Below are 18,768 nucleotides of genomic sequence, written 5' to 3'. Positions count from 1 at the left end.
GGGAAATAGTCAGATTTACCATATCATTTGTTTTGAAAATGAAAGTTTGTTTCAAAATGATTGATATGTTCGTGAACAGTTTGACATAATGTGAATTTCACATTTGCTTATGCATGATTTCATCTGTGAGAAATGGGTAAATGCAAAAGACTGCACCCAGCTGAACTGAGCCACACAGAGATGTACAAAACATACACCCACACATACCTCAAATATCTAACAGCTGCCTCAATTCATTCTGTGTGTGATCTGTAAGGTTGTATTTTTCTATTCTTTTGCTTTTGTGGACAGATAAGTGTAAATTTATATATGTATACTTAGATACATATGTATTTAAACACTCATTCAACATCCTAAACATATCTGAGCATCCTATTTTAAAAACACCAAGCAGTCCAAACAAAAGAAAAGCTTTAAGTATTGAGAAGCATGAAAGCATAAATTTATTTGAAAAAATGAGGCTACATGATAATCTCCCAGCAACGTGCATAAGAAATCCACATTGAGGATCAACAGAGACAATACCATACAAATAAAAGAAATGTCTATGATTGGAAGTTTTGCCCCTAATCCTATTTTTCCCACAAGCCCTGGGTCATTTTTGCATGCACTTGCACAGTAGAGTGAATTTTTGGAATGCTTACATTATGTTATAACAGGACTGGCTATACTATGGAATATGGCTGGAAAGATAGATTGGAACCAGATTTTGGAACCTTGAGTACAGGGATAAGGAGCTTGTTCTTTATCCTTCAGACAATGTGTAGCCATTGAAGGTATTTGACCATAAGAGTGATATGTTCAGAGCCTAAGAGAAAGATAATTTTGGCAGCTCTTTGAAGGATCATTTGAAAAGGGGACAAGCTGGAGAGAAGCAAGAGAAAACAGTTAGGAGGCTATTACTGTCACCTAGGTGAGAGATGATAAGAGCCTTTGATGATAAGAGTAGTAGGAACAGGAAGGGGGGCGGGAAATAATAGAAGCTGGGCAATGGAGAAACAAAAACAAAATTGAAATTATCTCAGGCCAAAAGGAGCTTCAATTATGCATTGTTGCCTTTTTAGATATCCTGATATATCGTTAAAAACTCTTACTGCATATTGATGTTGTTGTTCAGTTGTTGTTATTGTTTTTTTTTTTTTGTCTTGTTTAACTCTTTGTGACCCCCATTTGGAGTTTTCATGGCAAAGATACTGATTTGCCATTTCCTTTTTTAGCTCATTTTACAGGTGAGAAAACTAAAGCAGATAGTGTTAAGTGACTTGCTCAACCAGTAAGTGTCTGAAGGTAGATTTAAACTCAGAAAGAAGAATCTTCCTGATTCCAAGCCCAGTGTTATCCACTGAGCCATCTAGCTGTCTGATATGACTTTAGGGACACTCATTAATATAATGAAGGGCATCTAGCTTTAAAATGTGTGTAACCAGTTTGTCCTTACAATTAGCTTTCCTCTCTAAAATTTGTTATGAGTTCAAATATACTAGTAACATAATAATAACTCACATTTATATGGTGCCTTAAGATTTAAAAAGTATTTTCTATCTATTATCTTATTTCATCCTTACAATAAGCCAGTGAAGCAAATATTAGAGCCATTATTATTCTTATTTTACAGATCAGGCAACTGAGGCACAGAGAGATTATATGATTATTACTATTACTAGTGGTCAGGGTCACACAGCTAATAAGCATCCAGGAAAGGATTCCAGATCCCCTCTATCCACTAGACCAGAATATCCAGAAGTGTCTGATGACTAACAAGTGAATTCTCAAAAGACTCTATGAGGGGAGATGCTGACCTATTTCCCCGATGAGCCAGTTGCAGGGAAAAGCCAGTGAAATCATCAGATCTCCTTGGTGACTCAGACAGGTCCCCAAATTGTGTGTCATGTTGTCAAACAGGATTGGAAATAGAGTCATGGTTCTCTACATCAATGAAATCTTTCTCTTATGAAGCTTTCCCTGAACTCCCTAGACCATCGTTGATGCTACATTCTCTCAACTCATGGTGTCATAGGCTTTAGGGCTGGAAATGTCCTTGGTCCAATCACCTCCTTTTATAGGCAATAAGCATTTTATAGAAATGAAGAAACTGAGATGAGACCTGTAGAATAAAGTGATGCCTAAAGTTACTCACCCAGTGAGTGGTGGAGGTAAGTTTTGAACCTCGGTCCTTATTTTCCAAGTCCATCAGCACTGTGTCCACATCCTCTCTTACTTAGATAGCTGATCTGGGAACTACTTGCTTTGGGCTCTAACCTTCATTTTATACTTGCAGCAACTATGTTTTCTTCTCTTCCAAAATGGAACTGAGGAAATTTAAAATAAGGAAATATGACATAATAAGGTTTTATTCTGTGGCTTTTCACCTCTTCCTTTTTCAGCATCTTTTTTTCTGAGTCTTTTTGACAGTGGTATCCCACCCTTCATGCCTTTGGTTTTTTTGTTTCTTCCTGGTGTCCAGAAATTATTAAGGATCTCACACTAAACTAGCATTCCTGGGTAATCCCAGTGATAGCTCCTTTCCCACTTAGTTATAATAAAACAACAATAATTCAATAAACATTTATTAAGTGCCTACTATATACCAACCATTGTGCTAAGTACTGGAGGAGATGCAAAAAGAGGCAAAAAACAAAACAAAACAAAACAAAAAAAAAAAACCAAGAAACAAAACTCCTGCCTTCAAGGAATTTACACTCTAATGATGCAAAAAGAGGCCAAAAAAAAAAAAAAAAAAAAAACTCCTGCCTTCAAGGAATTTACAATCTAATGATGGGAGGACAACATGAAAACAAATATAATAGCAAGCTATATATATGCTAAATAGGAAATAATTAACAAAGGAAAGATGCTGGAATTAAGAGGGATTGGCACTTTAAAGTTTGTAAAGAGCTTTATATATGTTATCTCATATAATCATAACTACTGATGAGATAAGTGCTATTATTACCTAATTTTGTTATTTAGTTGTATCTGACTTTTCATGACCCCATTCGGGGATTTCTTGGCAAAGAGACTGGAATGCTTTTCAGTTCATTTTTACAGATGAGGAAACTGAGGCTAACAAGAGTAAGAGACTTGTCCAGAGTCACACAGCCAGTACATATTTGAGGCTGAATTTGAACTCATATCCTCCCGACTTTAGACTCAGCCCTCTCTACACTATCTTACCTAGCTCCCCTAACCCGAGCAACTAAACCCTGCCAATAATAATGTGTGGTGCTATGGAAAGTTCTACCACTTATCACAGGGTGTGTCATTATGTAAGTCACTGAACTCTCAGGGTCCTGTTCTCCTGATTAGTAAAAAATTGGATGGCTTCCTCCCCCAGGTCCATTCCAGTTCTAAATCAATGGTTCAAAGTCACATTTATATAGATTTTAAGATTTAGAAAGTGTTTCCATAGAGCACCTTTTTTTTGTGTATTTGCTAATACAAATATTAATCCCATTTTGCAGATGAGAAAATTAAGGAATATAGAAGTTATACAAGTACCACAGTCTCAGAACCTATTCAAATTCATGTTCCCTGAATCTAACCACAGTACTGTGATAACATCTGCTAAGGGGCTAATATTTTATATACCTCAGGTCAGTTTGCATTTTAAGAGGGGCCATCAGGAGGAAATAGTGCATTAAACCAAAAGAATAGGGAAGATATTTTCTTGTCCTTCTAACCACTAAGTCTATCTGTTAATATTTAGAACCTTTCAGAGCTTTGATATTTAACAAATATTTATCCAATTTGCATCAAACTGAATTGCATGAAGGAACAGCTTTGTTTTTCTATCCATCTCCAGAGGTGTGATGAAGTCAATTTGTACTGGTTCACAAGAGCCACTTATTTGATGATCGGCGTAAGCTTATACACCTTGGAAATTAGCTACAAACCAGGACATGGTTTACTATTTTATTGATTGTCTAGATTTAAAAAAGCCTTTTTACTTTCTTAATAGAGAAAATTAATTAATTAATTAGTTGATTAATTAATGATGCAGATAAACTTGAAAAGTATGTAGTACACACATTCCCTCTCCCCTTTCCACAAAACCATTGATTAAATGTCCACCAGTTTACCACTAGATCTTCTCCCTCTCCTTCTATGGACCTTTGTATTATTGTTGTTGTTTTAGTTGTCTGATTCTCTGTGGGCTCATTTGGGCCTTTCTTGGCAAATTTACTGGAGTAAGTTACCATTTCCTTCTCTAGTTCATATTATAGATGAGGAAATTGAGAAATGGGGTCACACAGCTAGTAAGTGTCTGAGACTGGATTTGAACTCTGTTCTTCCTGATTCCACCTAGCTGCCCTACTATGGACCTAAGGAGACAGTCTTGAATGAAGATTAAATATTGATAGAAGCTGTAATAACAGTAGCACACTACTTTCCTAACTCTGTACATTTGCTCCCTCTATTCTTCCTGCTCTTTATGAATTCATATTTTACATTTTCATTAACCTCCTAGGTGAAAAATCTTACTTTTTCTAGGAGGTCTTCCCTAGTCTCCCCAGGTTCCCATTAATGTTCCATCTTCTCTATTCATAAAATAACAGATAGGTCCTAGAGAAGGAATCAAATTTGATTCAAATCCTTCATTTTAACAGACCAAAGAAAGGGAATGCCTTATTTGATCAAGGTCAGACACGTTCCATAGATAAAATTGGAGTATGTGGTCCTCCATTTCCAGATCCCATGTTCTTTTCATCATAACCCCAATAGTACAGGCATCAGGAGTACTTGCAGGAAAATACCCTATTCTTGCTGGCACTGAGCATTTGCATTGTTGGCATCTCATATTATTTATCTTTGTATATATTTGTATACAACCTCCCCAAGAGCAGGCCTGATGTCTTAGACCTCTATTTTCTCAGTTTAATTCATTGTAAATAACTAATAGATGTTTGTCAAATGAATGTTTATTGTGGTGATTAGAGTAAATGACTGCTAGTTTCCGAGGAGAGGCTCAGTGCCATTGGGAATAATTCTGCTTCTTTTCCAGCCATTTGTCTGACTTCAGACAGACAAATCACTTCACATCTTGGAACTTTAGTATCTCCCTTATAAAACAAAGGGATTTGGCTCCATGATCAATAAGGGTTCTTGTACCTCTAGAATTCTCTGACAACATAAAGGAACAGAGAAATCTTCTTGCTCTCCTCACAGCCTCCATTACCTCCCTATCTGCCCATAAGGCAAAGCAGAAAATGACAGTCCTGCAGAACAAATGATCAGAAAATTTAGACAGTTAAATGGATAATTTGGGCTAAAAATATGCCACGAAGAAAGAGAAGAGCTTTGTGAGGGATGGAGAGAGGTCTAGGTTATTCATATTGACTGTTAGGAGAGAATTGCTCAATTTTCCACCTCATTTTTCCACTGTAGACAAAGACAATATAAGTGAAGCCAATTTTTTCCCTCATTATAGTTTACTGATCTCTATCACTAACATGTTAGCAATGTTCAGCCCCTGTGACCACATCATTCAAACATTTATGAATCAGCGAGATGTTTCTAAGAATGTATTTTCCAATTGTTCACTTTATTATAATAATAGCCTACCTTGTATACAAAGCTGAACCTAAATAGAACAGCTCTTGATTGTGTGGGAGGTACATATTGCCTTGGTGATAAACTGGAAACACAACCAATGACTCACATACCATATTTCTTTCATTTTCACTTTGGGTTACCTCTTGTTTCTTCATGTCCTAGACTGTAAGAGTTAGCACTGAAGTCCAAGTTCCCACTGAAAGGAATATGAGAGAGACAAAGGGAAGGGGACTAAAGGTCTCTTAATTAACACTAGCCTCTCCTTCTCACGAACATTGTAGGTCCAAGTCACAAGGAAGAGAAATGATTCTTAGCTTCTGGAGTAAACTCTCAAACAAGGATCTAGTTTTTAAATTCTCTCCAGAACTTTTCAAAAGAAACAGGGCATTTCTGATTAGCAATAAAAATTGGATCCTAATAGGAGGAAATTCTGATATCATAGACTTAGAGCTAGAAAAGACCTAAGAGACCAACTAATTTAATACTCTCATATTACATATGAGGAAACTGAGACCCAGAGAGATCAAGTGGTTTGCCCCAAAAGTGGCAGGGGTGGGAGTTAAACCTGTCTCTTCTGACTCCAATGCCAATATTTTTTGGCCTGTACTGTACCATATGTCTTACTACCATTGTATGCTAAGTTTGTTCTTTCTATGATGTGTAGAACTTGGGAAAAATATACCCCAAGTTTTCAGGGAGAATGCTTTGTACTCACTGTTCTTACTATGCTGTTTTAGTAAATGCTGTTTCTTTGAGCTAATTGTATCTACTAGTTGATTCTTAATGGAAAGCTCCTTCCTGGGTGCTTTTGAGCTCTAGGTTAGAAGAACCTAGCTAGAACCTAAGTAGTGCTGGGCAGCCAGCACTCTAATTTGAATATTTGAGAAAGTAGTCCTGAGGAGAGGCTAGACATTACTATACAACAATTTATTCAATCATTCCCCAATGCCCAAGTTTCTTCCAGATTTCTGCCTGAAAACTGGTAAGGATAAGGGAAGAGATGGGATAATTTTTATACAAATGGACAAGTAAAAAAAAGTAACATCAACGAAAAACAGTAACAATCAACCAGCATTATTAAGTCCCATTTACTATATATCTGGTACTATATGTTTATTAAGTATTTACAGGCACTTTTTTAATCACTAGGAATATAAATTCAAAATTGGGATAGCTTTGCCTTTATGGAGCTTACGTTCTATTAAAAAGATTTAAGATGTTTATAGGTAAGTATGGAATATATATAAGAAAAATACAAAATGGTAGGGGTGGGGGTAGGAGCACTAACAAACAGAGGAATCAGGAAAGACTTCATGTAAAAGGTGAAACTCGAGCTAAGTTTTGACAGGATTTAGGGGCTCTAAGGGCTAGAGGTGAAGAAGGAGAGCATTCCAGTCATGGAGGACAGATTGTACAAAGGCACTGAAATAGGAGATGGAATGTCATGTACAGGGAACAGTGAAGAGTCCATTTTGGCTAGAGCTGGAGAGTAATGAGTCTGGAAAGATGGGCTGGATCCAAGTCATTCAGGGCTTTAAATGATAAAGGGGTTGTATTTTGTCATAAAGGCAGCAAGAAGTCTCTGAAGATTATAAATAAGCACATTTTGGGCTTCTATGCAATTGACAGATACCAATCAGTTCCAGGTAAAACAGAAAGAGAACCATGTGAACACATATTTCTAGTTTCATCATGGAAGAGTCATACCTCCCCCGCCTCCTTTCCACTTTCCTCCATTACACTCAGCAAGATCAATCAGTCCATAAATAAAGTTTTATTAAGCACCAACTATGTGCCAGACATGGTGCTAAGCTCTGGGTTACAAAAAAAGACAAAAGATAGTCCTTGGCCTCTAGGAGCTCACAGTCTAATGAGGAGAGTGCCAGAAAGACCTGGTTTGAATCCTGCTTCTGGCTGATGTTACTACTCGTGTGACCAAATCACTTAACTACTACAGTGTTGCCAAATACCTTAACCTTTCTCTTTTCTCATCTTCAAAATTGAGATAAAAATAACTGTGGTAGCTATTTAGCTTTACTAATTTCAAAGTGTCATTTAAATTTTCAATTTTCAAATTTCTAATTGTCAATAATTATTATTTTTCATTTTAATATCTTCAAACCATTGTGGATGGAGTCTTAGATTTAAATACTCTTTAACAATGAGATAAGGATGAAATGGAAATATAGTACTTGAAAGTCACAACAACAACAACAAAAATCTTCCCACAATTCCCCCTGCTCCACTCTACTCAACTCTTCAGGAATTAGGGACTGGTTTACCAGTCTATAGCTATCCTAAAATCATAGTTTCTTTCCTGTGTGGATTCTGTGGATTATGATAGGCTGTTTTATTGTTCTGTAGCAACTTTGTGAAAAGAGTGAACAGAAGAAGTATGAATTTTTTTTAAAAAGAATTATTTAAAAGTGGAGGGTGAGGAAATAAAACCATTAATATGCCTACTAACTAGAACTATTGGTGGATATTTAATAATTAGGAACTGGCTACATTAGATTCCTGTGTTTCTAATCTGAAATATCTTCCCCTATTTTCCTGATCTACCCAACCTCTTGTCCATTGTTCAGACTCTAAAAACTTTTCCTAGTCCTTCCAAACTTCTGTAATCACTCCCTTTGCTGAACTCTCACTACATATATAGTCTGTACCCAACAATTTAGCTATATTGATTAATTACATTAAAATTTTTAAGTGTATAGTGATGCTCTCTGGATTCAGCTTCCAAAAAAGAAGCCAGCTATATCCCCACTTTTCAGTGTTCTGGGATTAGTCCTAAAGGACTAAGAAAGTATTTTTCTAATACTATTAGCTCAAGCCCTCATTCCAATGAATTCTTTCCTCACTGTTAGACCATAATGATTAGCATCCCAATTCCACTTAAGCAATTATGATTAGCTGTTTTAAAAGGATTTTTACTTCAAAGATATAGCAGAATAGTTAGCTTTTTAAGAAATATATTTACTTCAAAGACAAACAGGAACAAATTATTAACATTTCTCTCTAATATCTGTGGGGCAAAACACTTGACAGTCCCTCTATGAATCAGGCTCATACTTAACACCATTCATTCCACTGATTTCACTTCAAATGTGGTGTGGCTGATAGATGATTGAATCTGTATCTCTGCTACTACTGGGTAAAGCAAAGAAGGTTACTCAGGACTTTACTGCTCACCACCTGCCTTCGGCACATCCATACACTGACTCAGGTACCCAGATTTCTGTGATTCACTCTCCTGATGTTTCAAAGCCTCAAGTTTGTAGCTATTATACCCAATCTCCTTCAGTGAAGAGGAGGAAGACTAGATACAACAGTGACAGAGGCAACAGCAAAGTTATGAGCTTACATCATAGCAGCCCCACTGAAAAGTTAAAAGTCTGAGCTCTCTCTCCATGTCGAGGGCTTAGATTTGGTCTCCTAACTTAAATATGTCAGGCAGGAAAAAGCCAGAGCTAAGAGACTCACTTTGACTGAATAGTGTCTTTTGAATGCATCCCAGTTCTGCGTGTGCAATCTGTCTTTATCTTTGTCACATCTGCCTATTGCCTCATCACATAGTTAGCAGACTGGAATCAACTACAGAACATCTGTGCATACTCCAAATTGAGGAAAAGAACACTTCTATTATACATTATCATGTCTTTCCAGAAGAAGGCTCCTCAGTCTTCTCCATTGTATTATATTGGTCCTATCCTCGGGACAAAAGAATGACAGAATATCCTGACAGAAATGAAGGAGATATCATTTATGATGTGGGGAAAATTTGGATCTGAAAAAGCTTCCTGGAAGAGTTGGCATCTGAATTGGATCTTGAAGGAAATAAAGGATTTCGGAAGCTAGAGCTCATTGGAATAAAGAAAAGAGAGAGATCTTTCTCAAAACAGGATATGGTCCAAAAATAAAATAGGAAAAGTCAGGACAAGATTTTGGAAGAATGAAAAGTTCATCATGCATAGAATGTAGGATTCATAAAGGGAAGTTACCATAAAATAAATCTGGAAAGGTAGGTTGGAACCAGATTATGGAAAATGTTGAATGCCAAACTTAAGAAGTTTGTATTTCATTTTCTAGGTTGGGGAACCACTGAAGGATTTTGAACACAGAAGTGAAGAAGGCAGACTTGCATGTTAAAAGGTTTATTTTGGCAGTTTTGTGAAGGATAGACTACAGAAGATGCATACTAGATTGAAGCAACAAGATCAGTTGGAAGGGAGTTAGTCCAAGTGAGAAGGAACTGAACCTCTACCAGAGCCATAGCAGGAAGTAAAGGACAGGAAAAGTTACTATTTCAGAGGATAGATTCAATAGGACTTGAGATCTTTTTTTGTGATCTCAGAGATCACAGGCCAGCAGAGCTTGATGCATAAGAGAGTCTCAGGATATATTTTGATGGACATCTATAAACTCACCTGGATGACTCAATCCCTGCCTGCAAAGTTCCCCCACCCCCAATCATTACATTACAGTTTCAAGGACACCAAATCATCAATGTATTTTGGGACACATTAAAAAGGTTCCCATAGTTCTGTTTTGTTTGCTCAGTCAATAGCAGGGCTTTTGTAATTGTGGTTATGACAGATTGTGGAATAATTGCAGATTTGGCAGGGGGGACAATACCTCAGAGAGTGATGGGATCTGGAATTTGTCAAAGCTGAGAGGTTTTTTTTTATGAAATTCATGAGTTTGGAGTTTTGAAATGAAATAATCTTTTTTAAAACAATTTTTTTTTTTTGAGACAGGGAAGAATAGGATGGTATTCAAATGTCACTGAAATCTTGGCACAGTGGAAATTTCCCATTTCCAAATAAGAATACATGAAGAAAGTCAAATTAAAGAAAATGTTCTTTAAAAAAGAAAAAAAAATCGCTGATGATTCTATAATGAGCGACAGGCATATATGTGCTGCTGATTCTTTCATAGTCTAGTATAGTATTTTGCATTCTATGTGCAGGGAAATATGTTCTGATTTGGAGCCATTTCAGAAACTATTCCAGAATCTTTTATTTCATTCAGCATTCATCAGAAAGTGTCTACCATATGCAAGGTACATGCAAGGTACTGTATTAATTTTTAGAGACTGAAATTTTTTTTTGTTTTTATATGGGCTGTGGTTTCATTGATGAAGGGAAACTCCAACATGAGAAAACTCTCTCTATCTATGTAGATTTCAACAATTATTCAACCATTATTCAAGTTTCAGAGTTGCCTGAGGGTCATCAAGGGATAAAATGACTTGTCCAGGGTCATTTAGCCAGTATATGTCAGAAGTGAAACTTGAACCCATCATCTCAATTCTAAGACTTGCTCTCTGTTAATGATAACATGATCTGCTTCATCTTCTTTGCAGTAAGAAATAAAGACAACAATCAAAATAATCTCTACCCTCAAAGATCATTCATTCCACTTAGGGATTGGACCTATAAATAGGCAAATAAGTACAAGATAATCTGAAGAGGGGAGAAATACTAAAAATATGGAGATCATGTAAGACTTTCTATAGATATTGATAACTAAATTCATTCTTGAAGGAAGCTTAGGATTTTAAGATGTTGAGATAGAGAGAGAGAGAGAGAGAGAGAGAGAGAGAGAGAGAGAGAGAGAGAGAGAGAGGAAGAGAGAGGAGAGAGAGAGAGAGAGAGAGAGAGAGAGAGAGAGAGGAAGAGAGAGAGAGAGAGAGAGAGAGAGAGAGAGAGAGAGAGAGAGGAAGAGAGAGAGAGAGGAAGAGAGAGGAAGAGAGAGAGAGAGAGAGAGAGAGAGAGAGAGAGAGAGAGAGAGAGAGCGCATATTCTAGGAGCAGGAGAAGACATGTGCAAAGTTTGAATGATCACTGGTCAAATCAAGCTTTCATCATAAAGTTAAAATAAAAATAGGAACTTTGCCCATGATGCTGTTTTGAGCTAACATTTATCTATAATGTTACATTCTCCAGTTAAAATAAAAAAATCTTTTAAGGCAGGGACTCTTTCTCCATCTCTCCTTTCCTTTCTTGCGCCCTCTCTTCCTTCTTTCCTTTCCTCTTTCTTTTTTTCTCTTCATTTTCTTTCTTCCTTTTTTCCTTATTTATCTGTCTCTCTCAGTCTCTCTATCTCTTTGTCTCTGTTTCTCTCTCTTTCTTCCCTCATTTTTTGTTTCTGTATCCCCACCACTCAGCCCACTGCCTTGCACATAGTATTTTATTTTGCACATATTGAATTGAACTGAATCAAATTGAGATGAATTTCCTAGAACAAGATATTTTTACAAATGAGGAAACTAGGGTTAGTGCTTTGTCCATAGTAAGTAGTAAAATTAGACGTAAGGCAGTTTTCAAATGAGTGAATAGAATAGAGCATAGAACTAAGAATCAGGAAGACCTGTGTTCAAATATTATCTAAGACATTTACTTGCTAGTTGACTTGAAGCAAGTTATTTAATCCCATGGAGGTTTAATTCCTTCACATGTATAAAAGGAGGGTAATAACAGAATAATTCCACAAATTCATTGTAAAAATCAAATGAAATTGTGATGTTATTAAGCACTTACTGTGTGCCAGGCACTGTGCTAAGCGTTGGTAATACAAATACGGACAGAAAAAAAAACCCTCAAAACAAAAACATATCTGCCCCAAAGAAGCTTACATTTTAGTAGAGAAGACAGCCCAAAAAAGTAAGCTGAAAAAAGGAAGGTCAAGGAGAGCAAGGTATCTGGAACTCCAGAGCATTGTAGAAAAATTTGAATCAGGACTACAGCTTTGAGAAGAACAAAGCCTTTGCTTTCTAGGATGTCCTTCTGAAAATGGAGGTTTTGGGGTAAGAATAATGCAAACCTTTTCAAACCTTGACTCTCTGTGCAAATCTGAACTGTTACACTAACAACCACAAAGGACCACAGTGAACAAGTAAAGAGAGGAAGGGGAGAGGCAGATCTGCTAGGATTTGGCAGTCATGTCTATAAAGACAGCCACATGTTGAATTCTTGTGCTAATAGGAATGGTTTTAGAAAATGAAGTGGGTAGAAGAAAGTAATCAGAACCAGGATAAAAAGTGTCTTTAGGGGTTTACCCAGTACAAAATATGAGTAAGTCCAAGAGAAATGCTCAAGAAGCCAAAGTCTATTATCTCTACTCAGTTTAGGAAATACAACCATAACCAAAACACTTGGAAAAAAAAAAAAAACAACTTCTTGATTCTGCTAAAATACATTCAGGGAATATAGTATTCACTTTTTCTTCAGATAATGATGATGATGATGAATACTTTGCATTTGGAAAAGCAGCTTGATATTTTGTAATAATATTTTTTATTAAATTTTACTTTAACTGAGCCTTGGCCATTTTGTGAGATGTCAAGTGAAAAGGATGCTGGCTTTGGAGCCAGAAAGATTTGGGGTTAAGTGTTTGTTTCACAATAAGTGCCTATATGGTTGTAGGCAATTCACTTTAACTCTTTAAGTTCCAATCTTCTCGTATGGAAAATCCCCATATGGAAAATGGGCATAAAATTACTGTGTTATAGTTTTGTTTGTTTGTTAATGGGGACAGTGCTTGGTAGACCTAAAAGTACTGTGTAAATCTGTGCTGTCAAATTTGTCCCCTACTTAAAAGGGAGGGAAGTGCTTTCTAAAAACAAAACAAACAAACCAAAAAAAAACCTATGAAGAGCTTATTACTAAATTTGCTTGTTGTTTTAATGTTCCCTTCCCCCAATTATTTTTCTTCTCTCTCTTCATTTGCTTCCCATAGTAGGTGATGTTAGATATCACTAACCCCATTTTACAAATGAGGAAACTGAGGCATAGAGCATCCGAGCCACTTGCTTATAGAAGTTTTAGAGCATAGAGGATATTAGAGATCTTTTAGTCCAGCTATGTCATTTTCCAGTTGAGGAAATGAAAGATGAAAGTGATAAAACTATTTGGCCAAAGCCACACAGGTATCAAAGCACCAAAACAGAAATCAAACTCAGCTTCTTGGACTCCAGGATCAGTACTCTTTCCCTCTTGAGAATATCACATCTGATAAAGTAGAGAACAGAATCAAGGTATCCTAAATCTGATTTTAGCATCCTTTCCACTAGGGTTACCTACGCCAATCACAACACTGACATACAAACAGAGGAACAGAGGACATATTGTTGATGCCCAATGGATCCTGGGAGTGCTTCTCTCAAATCTGAGGCTGCTATTACCTGGGATTTACCCTTATCATCAAAGGTGGGGTTTTCCCTGGGTAACTGGTTAACTGTTCCTAAGAAACAAATGGGCTTTGTTGATTATTGACCCTAAACACAGGAATGTCTCCAAAGAAGCAACCACAGCTCTGGGTATTTAACTCAACCAGCTCTCTGGCCAGTGCACAAAGTCCAGACAATAAAAATTCTTGGAAATGTTCATGGAGAGAAAATACAGACAGGTTACTGGAGCCCTAGGCTGTGTTTCAGATCAAGTCCAGCAGCATATTTTTAACCCTGGTTTTTCATGGAAAGAGGTTTATATAATGTTCTGTTTGGAAGCCACTTAATGTCTTAATGTCTTCTCTCAGTGGAACTAAAATTAAAATGTCAAGATGAGATGTCTGATTCAGCAGAAAAATCATAAAACATTAGAACTGGAGAGGACCTGATGTTCACCTCATTCAACCCTTCCATTTTACAGATAAAACTGGAGCCTATAGAAGGAAATTTGATTTGGCACATGGTTTAAATCAGAAGCCAGATCTCTTAAATACCAAGCCACAGTCCCTTCAGGTAGTGGCATCCATTCCCAAGAGAATGTTCAGAATATCCATTCAGTATATGAAGAAGGTGGGGGACCACAAAAATATGTGGTTAGTGTGCATAGTTAACAAGGATCATAGGATTATAGATCTAGAGCTAGAAGGAATTTTAGGGATAATCTAATCCAACTCCCTGCTTTTACACATGAGGAAACTGAGAGACAAAGAAGTTAAATACTTGCCTAACTCAGGTAGCTGATAAATAACAGAGATAGAATTGGAAATTAGGTATGATGACTGCATGACCAGTGAAGTTTTCTTATATATTTTCATTGTCACAATATCTACCTCTTATCTTTCTGTGGTTTAAATATTTCTCATTATTATTATTCTTCAAAGACTGTCATCACATGATACACCAGAGATTTTTCCATATTTTCATTCTTCCACTCAACTACTAGCATCTCCTTTTGAATTTTATTTGTATTTCTTGTATATGCACATATATAGATGTCTCCATCAATAGAATGTATTCTCTTTGAAGGCACTGACTATTTCTTTTCTTTTTTTCTTTCTTCTCTCTCTCTCTCTTTTTTTGTCTTTGAATTCCCAATATCTAACACAGTACTTATCACGTGGTAGGTGCTTAGGAATATAGATACGGTTGGAAGAGTCTTTATAATTAATCTAATTCAAATCCCCCATTTTACAGATAAGGAAAGTGAAGTTTCAGAAATGAAGTAATTGCCCAGGATCACATATCTAGTAAATGGCAGAATTGTTGTTTGTCCTTTGTTCTCCAAGAGAACCATGATACCAGGAAGGTAATGCTGTGATTTGCAAATGAATTAATTAAATCTAAGTGAGGGAGGACAGTGCAAAGTCTCTAGTCTCATTTTTTTCCTCTGGAGAGAGCTAGAATTAAAACCAAGGTCTCCCGGCTCTAAATCCAGGACTTTACCATTGTATCATACTGCTTTCTAAGTGTTTGTTTACTAATTGATTGATTGTTGTATTTCTTCTTCAATTCTTCTTAACCGTCATCATTAACTCAAGAATGTTAATAAAGGCACACATGGAAATTTAGCATAGAACTTCAGGAATAATGAGTAAAAACAGGAAATCATTTTCTGACTTAACAGTTTGGAGACCCTTTAAGTTAGTCAATAGCAAGTTCAACCTGTGATAGAGTAGAAGGTAGGTAAGGAATTGGATTGTAAAGTCTCAGCTTGAATTTAGGAGGAATGTATAGCCAAAACAAGAGTTGTAAGTCAGATTTGAGGAGTCTCAGTGCATCTGAAAAAGGTTATTAGTTTTCTAATGGTCAAGAATGGAAAGTGGTTGGTTTCTCTTAGAGCTGTTTGGAGACAGCAAAACACTTGTGTGTTTGTGTGTGTGTGTGTGTGTGTGTGTGTGTGTGTGTGTGTTGGGATCAGGGAAAAGGAAAGCTGAGTAGAGGAAGGGAGCTGAAAAGATCCAGTCTAACCCATCATTTTTGGCGACAAAGAAACCGAGGAGAAAACAAATGGTTAGTATAAGGAGATACAGCTAGCAAGTGGCAAGGCTGGAATTTGGACCCAGGACTCCAGATCCCAAATCCATGGAGAGGTTCCCTCCCTCCTAATAATATCACAAAATGGAGCAAAGAACAAACAAGAACAAACCACTAAACACATTTAAATATCTTTTGCTTTTATTTTTTACTCCTGTAATGTTTGGGTGTTTAGATTTGGTTGCCACGAGTAGGCTGTTTTTAGATAGCTTAGTTTATTTCCTCCTTTTTTTTTTCCTTTAGCTCATGCCTCGACATGAAGTCTCCAAATCTTATCTCCCTCAGCAAGACATACCAGCTGCTGATCTGAATGTGGATTCTTCAGATAGATCTATAGTGGGTAGGATCTCAGCACTAGTTGGTGTCTGCTAGACCCCTTTTCCTTTTCTGATTATTCCCAATCTCATTCCACTCAAGTAATACTCAATCAGGGATTCCTCCCTTGCTTTTTATGTGGCAGGCTCATTATATTTTAGCCATGGAATTTCATCTTTTCTTACTTGGAAAGTTTACTGCCTCACAGGCATTTGGTTGTTGTGATCCCATACTGATAAGCTATATATCTGGCAGAGTGTATGGTACAATGATGGGTATGCTGGAATTGGTATCAAGAAGCTAAGGTTCAAAGCCCATCTCAGACAATTTTAGTGTGTGACAATCTTTTAAAGCCTCAGTTTCCTTATCTCCATAAATGGGGGTAATAGTCCCTAACTCTCAGACTGGTAATGAAGATTAAATGAGAAAAAAAGCTATGTAAATGTCTGTTATTACTGAATATTTTCTGGTTTTAAAAATATATTTCAGTTGCTGGATCTTTACAGAGAGGGTTCTTTGTTTTTTTTTTTTTTTTCTCCCTTGAAGGAGACTAGATGTAGGGGGTTGGAGGAGAAGGCAAATGGGGTAGTAAAGAAAAAAAAAAGTGCTGTATTAAAAGTTCTATTCCTGGTTCTTTAGCTGTCTGAACTCTGGGTAAATCACTTAATCTCTTATAACCTAGGAATGATAATGCTATCTACTTCATTGGAGTGTGCTGAGGAAAATGCTTTGCAAAACCTTAAAGCACTATATAAATGTAATTATTATACTTTGAAATAGGGGTGGACTATCTATCTAAAACACTTTGGGGGTTTCTGTAGTAGAGACAGAAACAGCAAGATATGTCTTTCATCTGAGTATAATATATCTCTTCAAATGAGGCTTTAAGGTGTGACTAAGACTAGTTTAGATGAAATAGTCACTTACACAAAGCAAATGGATAGCAAATATAATTCTTCTGAGTATATTTTATTCCTCATATTTTACTACACCTATGTTGTATTGTTTTTGGTAACAGTTTAGCTATGCATTTTTACTTTCATGAGTGGAATTTTCCTTAAGAAACTGTGACAAGATCTCCCCAGTTTTGCATTGAAAGTTAACATTGTTATGTTTATGTGGTTTAGGATCTAATTTAGAACACCACATTTCATACAAACTAGATAAAAGTTCTCTTATTTCTAAAAGAAAAAAAAAATAGAAAGCCAAACTTACTTCCTTCCTGCCTCCTTCTCCAGCTTTCTCTTTTATTCATTTTAGTGTTTGGTTATTCCAGGTTTTAGGTGTCCCGAATTAACTTTGCATATCTTAAGCAACCTAGAGATCTGAATCTCTGTCTATTCTAGTAAGCAGACACACCTTTTATTTACCTGCCTCTACTTTGCAAGTGGGCGGGAGTGTGGGTGTGTGGGCGTGATAAGACAGTTACCAAGGTAAAAAGCAAACCGACAATAACAACCTGCCACACTACGAATTGTCTGGGCTAAATAAGAATTCACTTTCAGCAGTTTTTGTAAATTAGGAACCTAAACTGCTGCTTTTTCCCCCGCCTCCCAACCCTGGGGGGGAAGTGAATAGCTAAGGAAGTAAGGGAGGGTGCTTTAAGAACTGGGAGAAACTTCCCAGAATCTTGGATCCTTTGTAATTTCGGGTCTAGGTTTCTCCACGGGCGCGGCTACAGTTCTAGATGCTCGGGGACTTAATAAATCCTGCTAGGAACTTCGCACACTTATGATGCGGGGTCAGCAAAAGGTATATCCATCGGTCCAGAGTCAATGGCATAATGCGGTCCGGCTCTCCAGAGGACCTGGGAATCTGGTTTTTCGAGAGGGGAGAGGAAGGGAAAAAAGAAAAGGAGAACAGAAGTGTGTGTTTATGTGTTTTCAACCCATTCCTGGAATTTTCGGCTATTCCTACCAACTTGACACCCAAAACCAAAGCCATAGGAATAGGGAATAGGAGATTAGATGTGGGCAATGGGATTTTTGAAAAATCAACATTTAACTGCCCTAAAAAAAGAGACAGACAGACAGACTTATGAAAGCCGTCGGATCCTTTGCGCTGACATGCTCACCTACACACAGTCCCTGCACGGTACTTAAACAATCTGGTATGTTCAGGGTAAATAATGTAGTCTATAATATATGTATATCATGTGTACTAATCTCGTCAGCAGCCTAATAAATCGTCCATAAAACACAAATCTAGATCTGTAGATCTCAGTGAGCAAATAGTGGAACTATAGACTGACAATGAGGGAAGCGTTTAAGGTCACAGATGTCTTCTGCTAAGTCCCTCATATAATGATCGCCCTGGAACCGAGGAGCCCAAGAGAACCCACCTTGGCAGGGAGATGGGAGAGCGAATACCGTGGGAATCCCAGCTTCCAAAGCTGAGCTCTATTGGGGTCCGGTTGGGGAGGAGAAAGACATCCCCTGTGTAGTGGTAGTCGATATCAGTCCAACCTGGGAAGCTTCTGGTTAACAGCAGCCTGCTTCAACCCTCCTGGGGAGAGTGATGTTGGCGACCACCTATTCCAACTCTGTAAATATCAAATAGTTGAAAGAAATTGCTCAAGGGTCGATTACTTCTTTTATTCTAGCTATGTTTGTTTAATCTGTGTTCCTTGTGGGGGTA

The 18,768-nt window shown here is 37.1% G+C and overlaps 1 protein-coding gene and 1 long non-coding RNA gene across 2 annotated transcripts in view; one reads left to right on the top strand and one right to left on the bottom strand.

Moving 5' to 3' along the window:
• Nucleotides 1-18,768, top strand: part of ATF3 (activating transcription factor 3) — a 62,385-nt gene that overhangs the window by 24,975 nt on the left and 18,642 nt on the right. The window lies entirely within an intron of this gene.
• On the bottom strand, nt 692-18,696 carry LOC127562572 (uncharacterized). Its single transcript, XR_007953709.1, has 3 exons — nt 18,473-18,696; nt 17,347-17,946; nt 692-2,309 (listed from the first exon to the last, which is right to left on the bottom strand). It is a non-coding gene; the product is annotated as an uncharacterized LOC127562572 (long non-coding RNA).

The sequence above is a fragment of the Antechinus flavipes genome, chromosome 4, assembly GCF_016432865.1.
Source record: "Antechinus flavipes isolate AdamAnt ecotype Samford, QLD, Australia chromosome 4, AdamAnt_v2, whole genome shotgun sequence".
Taxonomy (NCBI): Eukaryota; Metazoa; Chordata; class Mammalia; order Dasyuromorphia; family Dasyuridae; genus Antechinus; species Antechinus flavipes.
The sequence above is the reverse complement of the archived record's forward strand: the minus strand, read 5'-3'. Positions and strand labels throughout refer to the sequence as shown.